The following is a 6,000-nucleotide window of genomic DNA, read 5'->3' on the forward strand; positions in this document are numbered from 1 at the left end:
TTGTTTCTGCATTAAATTATTACATTGTTTAAAGGAATACCTTTTTCGCTAACTGTGATTTTGTATATGTACATTTCTGAAAATACATAACTTAGACAGTTACCTGATAACAAATCACTCTAAATTGTAATGTGGACTCGTGCACTTTCTGTAAACCTGCCGTGAAATTATGTGTATTGTGAAAAGCGCTATACAAATAAACGTGAATTGAATTTAATTGAAAAGAGGGAGAGATATGCCACTAAAGTTTTCATATATAAAGTGTGAGATGAGTTGAGCCCAAAAACATACTATATGCAAATTTGATGCAGATTTCAGTCTGCGTTACGTGCTGCTCAAGCACATGCCCTCTTGGTCTCCCTAATTTTATACTTGAGTTATTATTTAAATTTGGCCCATGGCATCAATTCTCCATTAAGTGTGTGCCCAAAAACTGCATTAAGGTCTAATTCTGTGAGAGCGCTCGAGCATCTTTTCTATATCCCTCCTCACAGCCATCAAATCGAGCGGAGAGCGTTCACTGCTGACATTCAGGTAACAATAGTGTTTACTCTAAGCTTCACATTGTTTGTCACGGCTGTCATATTAAATCACTACTACAATATCTACATAGAGCCAGCATTGGCTTAAAATAGTCAATAGCCCTTCATTAAAGGTAGGGTAGGCAATTTCAGAGAGGCTTCCAATACAAGCTAGGATTTAAACTTTGTCGACTGAAGACCCAAGTTTGGTTTGAATGTTCTCTCACCATTCCTGATTTCTTGAGTCTTGTGGCTTTCAGAACAGAAATTAAAGTATGTTTTTCTGTCGTCTCTGTTCACGTTCATATGTAAATTGCGCGAGCTTATTTCATCCATTGGTTGTAAAGGACAAAAGACGGATTAAAACACCAGGTGTGAACGGGAATGTCTCCCTCGTCTACTTGTGATCCGATCCACCAAAACACATCTAAATACCACAGAGCCTTAATGTTCTGAGAGTTTTTTAGTGCTTTGCTCTTGAATTCACAAGCTTACATTGACTATGGACTGTATTTCAGAAGACAATGACACATGAAATCAAGCTTGCTGGTTAGAAGCTTTCCGCGGTAGCATACATAATAATAACAGTTTTGGGAATAATAACATGCATTCAGTAGATCAATTCTGATGGCTGCAGATGTGAGACACACAGAGAGATAGACAGAACAAGACATAGAGAGAGAGAGACAGGAATGAACCTGACAAAATATGATGAATGGACACATCTGCTGATGGAGGTGTAGGGAGGAGATGGAGGGATGGATGGATAGTTGAGGGGACGGGAGTAAAGAGTGATAAACGTTTAAGATTGATCTCCCCTGTGAACTGAAGGGACAAAGCATGATGCACTCATGCAGTCAGTCAGTCAGTGTGTGTGTGTGTGTGTATGTGTGTGTGTGTGTGTGTGTGTGTGTGTGTCCATATAGTACACAGGCTCTTTGATCTGCTGTTCTGCACAACCTTGTGAAATGAAAGCAGACCCAAACCATCAGAAAGAGCTTCTGTTCCACATCTTAATAATAAGAAAGATTTTGGAAAATACAACTGGTGATTTTTAGCGTATATGTTCTCACACACACACACACACACACACACACACACACACACACACACACACACACACACACACACACACACACACACACACACACACACACACACACACACACACACACACACACACACACACAACCCAGAGTTGTAGTTCACATTAACTATGAAAATGTTACACTAAACACAAACAAACACATCAACACCTACATGTTGTTTTAAACCATACAAAATGTTCCTATCAAATGTTTTTTTCTTAAGCTATCTTTCTTCAAAATAAACATCACTTGTGTTTATATTTTTATCTACATTCAGACATCTTGAGGTGCCCACATACTTTTGTATGTCGCTTTATCTCTCTCTCTCTCTCTCTCTCTCTCTCTCTCTCTCTCTCTCTCTCTCTCTCTCTCTTCTTGTTCCCCTCAGTGCAGTTATAATCAGAAAGGATTGTGTCTTCTCTATCTCTTTCTTACAGACACACTCTCACACATACGAAAGTACAAAACATTATTATGAAACGCCAGCTGACTTATTCTACAAACACCTCAGATGACTTTATGAACTGCAGTGAAATCAGTTTCTGAAACAAATCCACACGACACACCATCAGGAAATCTGTCCAAATAATACATTTTGCTAAGTAAAGAGGAGTGTTTGGAATGGCGTCCTTGCATACTACGTTTTACAGTATTTAGTATGTACAGTATACAGTGCACAGAATGTGAATTTGCTGCATGAATGGAATATGGTTTATTAAAATGCAGTACACAATAAAATGCATCCCACAATGCAATGCACATGATTTTATGTTCCAGTTCAAGTGTGGCAAAATTAATCAGAAGCGACAACTAAAGCTATTTTACATTTCTTTACTAAGTCATACAAGATGGTTACATAATATGTATTGTTATTATTATTTTATTACATATTATTACATAATTATATAGAAATTATTATTTAATATTATTATTGACACAAATATATACACATAATTTTATTATTATTAAATTACATTATATTATTAATATTATTTGCACAATTTATTTGACATAGACATACACTGGAGCTCAGAATGAGCGAGTGTTCAACACAAGAGAACGGCAGACGTGACTCTGTAAAGCATCGTTTCTTGAATGTTAAGGAACCAAAACTGACTTAGCAGTGACAAAGCAGATCATTTATGTGGTCAGTCTGCATTGATTTACAAATAGAAAACTGATTCACAAATCAAAATGAGATTTGCACATAAACCATTTTAACCCTCTGGGGACTAAGCTTTTTTTGATCCGTTTTCTCTATTTTTACATTTGGGCTTAACTATATGTAATGGAGATGGAACACTATGTCTTTGGTATCTATGGATTCAGAAGACCCTAAGCTAACATAAGCACGCATGTAATATGTTTATAAAGGAAGTATGAGTGAAAATGTACAATAAACTAGAGAATTTCAAAAACGGAAATTCGATTTTTGGCATTTATTTCTGAAAATCACACATCAATAGTGAACAGTTTTTGAACAAAAAATATATTTTTGTCAAAGCCTTTGCTTGACATACATGTTTAATTGTTAAATAAATGTGTAAAGAACAATGAAAATTGTAACTTTATTTACAAATAGTCCCAGGCATTTTTCTTAGGAATGCTTAGAATTTTCTAAGCAATGCTTTCTCCTCGTCACTCTCCAGTAATTGTTCCAGAGCTTGTTCCACCGTAAATCGTTTACTGCTTGCCATTATAAAAGTGCTAAAACAATAAATAATGCTATAATTGTATGTGTGTATATATATATATATATATATATATATTATAATTGTTCGGTCTCTCTCTCATATCTCTGTGCACTCTCGCTCCGTAAAGCCTTGTTTACACTCGACGCGTCCATTCGCTTTCTGTCGTCTCTGCCACTCAACGCTGTTTGCGTAATAGTATATAGTATCACCCCTTGAAAGGCTACAGAGTCCTCCGATTTGCTAGAATACGTCATGGTAACCTTCCTCTGATTGGGTAAGAAAAATATTCCTCCATCGGTAATTTTTCCATTGGTTGTTGCTCGTGAATCTGCCAAACAACATCGATTTCATTGGCCTTTGACGTAGTGGTATTGCGCAACAAGGAAGTGTGTATACAAGTAAGTAAGTTCCCTATCAGGGAACTCGAGCTGCGTGAAATGCTGCGGGAACGCCCCTGCGTGAGTGCGTCATGAAGCACGTATGAAATCAATCCAATGGCGAGACTCAACGACATAGGCGGGTGACGTCATCGACCAGGAAACTATAAAGCACTCCCAAAACACATGCGCGTCAGCTTCTGTTACTTCAGCAAGCGCTCTGTGTGTGTGAAATCTGTCAATACTGTGTTTTTATCTGTCCTTAGTTGATACTAGGCAGGAGTGTTTCACTTATATATCTTAATATATATATATAAAAAAAACATTTATCATTATGGCGAGTGAGCAACATTTTAGGAAGTGTGTTTTCCCCTGCTCTCGTTATATCACGGGCGGGGATACACACCAACTATGTTTTGTTTGTTTAGGAGTGCAGCATGCCCAGTCAGCTCTCGAGGGGGCTGATTGTGAGCATTGCGAGCGTCTACCTTTACGGACGCTGGATGCCCCGCTTTCATCTGCTGGCCTCCTCGGTGACTCTGTAAATTCTGTCATCGAGAGGTTTCAGGAAGAAAAAAAGCAGGCGGCGGCGCTCAAAAATTTTACCATCTTGACTTCAGCTCCAATCCAGGGGCGCAGGTGCTTTCGTCTGAATGTGCGCCCTGACTTCACACGGCGGACACTTGCTCGTTTGGCGACGTGGGTATTGGCGTTCCCACAGCGTTTCACGCAGCTCGAATTCCCTGATAGGGAACGTCTCTGATTACGTATGTAACCCTAGTTCCCTGAAGGGAACGAGACGCTGCGTGTCTATGCTATACCCCTGGCATGCCCGAGATCACTTGCCTCAGTCTATCAGAAGCTGACACGCTTGTGTTTTGGGAGTGCTTTATAGTTTCCTGGTCGATGACATCACCCGCCTATGTCGTTCCGTCTCGCCATTGGATTGATTTCATACGTGCTTCATGACCCACTCACGCAGGGGCGTTCCCACAGCGTTTCACGCAGCTTCTCATTCCCTTCAGGGAACTAGGGTTACGTACGTAACCAGAGACGTTTGTCATCACTGTTTTCAGCGGAATCTGAGGAAGACGGCAAAAAAGACCGCACCTCTCTATCATTAATAGTTTTTAAGATAATTACTCATTTGTAAAAGTATGTCATTTTGGGCGGTACCGCCCAATCTGTCCCCAGAGGGTTAAGCAGAGCCCAAAATGGAGGGGTATTTGAGGGGCAGAAATGCCCCAGAAATTAAAAATGTGTGTTTATTACATTAGTTACTTTAAAAAATGTAAATTAAATGAATGACAAAAATCGTTGTCTAATCAAACATTTTATATGGGATGCATTTTATATATAATACATATATTTTTGTCAAAAGTGTTGTCAAAACAATAGATTTTTCGATACATATCGATACAGAAATATCTGAAAAACTTCCCACTCATTTTCTTTAGAATAGACACTACCAGCTGCACTTTCTCTCTCTCACTCGTTTCATTTGCTCTGGATGAATATTGTTGGTGTTAAAGGGCTTGAATTTCAGCGTGGGATTGTGCATTTTGCACATAATTTTACTCATTCACACATATTTTGTGCTCTCACACCCAAAGTGCGGCACATAAAGCCGCCTCTCAGCACTAAACTAAGTTAATTTTTCAGAGCTTATTGTGCTTAAACAGTCAAATACACACAAAATAATCAAAATGTAGGTCTTGGCGAGTATTCACATAAACACACTCAGACTGTTAAAAATATCTATATGGCAGTTTTTCTGTATAAAAATATCTATATGGCAGAGTGGCTGATGAGCAAAAACGTTCATGCAAACCTATATATTTATATATATATAAAGCAATAAAACTAAAATAATTAATTAAAACTAAAGATTCAAGATTTTAAAAAATAATTGAAAAAATAGAGATAAAAACACACAACCATAATATCCCTACCTTGTTCATTCAACACAAGCAAAATTGTTGTCTTTTAAATTGTTCATAAAACCATACATAAGTAAATAGTTGCATGTAATCAATGCAACGTGTTTTTTAAATACAATAATTTTTTTACTATTTACACAGAAATTATTTCTGCTTGTGTTTCATTTACGTATTATAAATGTATTTACTTTATTTAAAAATATGTATATTTAATTACTAAAACCTTTTTTGTTACAAAATTGTACTCATTATGTGTCCCTGGGTATTGAGTGGATGACGTGGTGCAAGTTGAGCTTCAGCAACAGGTTTCATGAACAGATTCAGTTTTCGTGAGGTTTGGCATCTGGTGTCAGACTCTAAACCTGTGGCCTTGATCTTCA

At 37.7% G+C, this 6,000-nt stretch overlaps 1 protein-coding gene across 2 annotated transcripts in view; it reads right to left on the reverse strand.

Annotated features, from left to right (window-relative positions):
* The window catches only part of syt7a (synaptotagmin VIIa), a 138,523-nt gene that overhangs the window by 73,812 nt on the left and 58,711 nt on the right, over positions 1-6,000 (reverse strand). The gene's annotated exons all lie outside the window — the stretch shown is intronic.

Source organism: Siphateles boraxobius, unplaced genomic scaffold, assembly GCF_051911475.1.
Source record: "Siphateles boraxobius isolate OS27281-9 unplaced genomic scaffold, OSU_SipBor_1 65, whole genome shotgun sequence".
Lineage (NCBI taxonomy): Eukaryota > Metazoa > Chordata > Actinopteri > Cypriniformes > Leuciscidae > Siphateles > Siphateles boraxobius.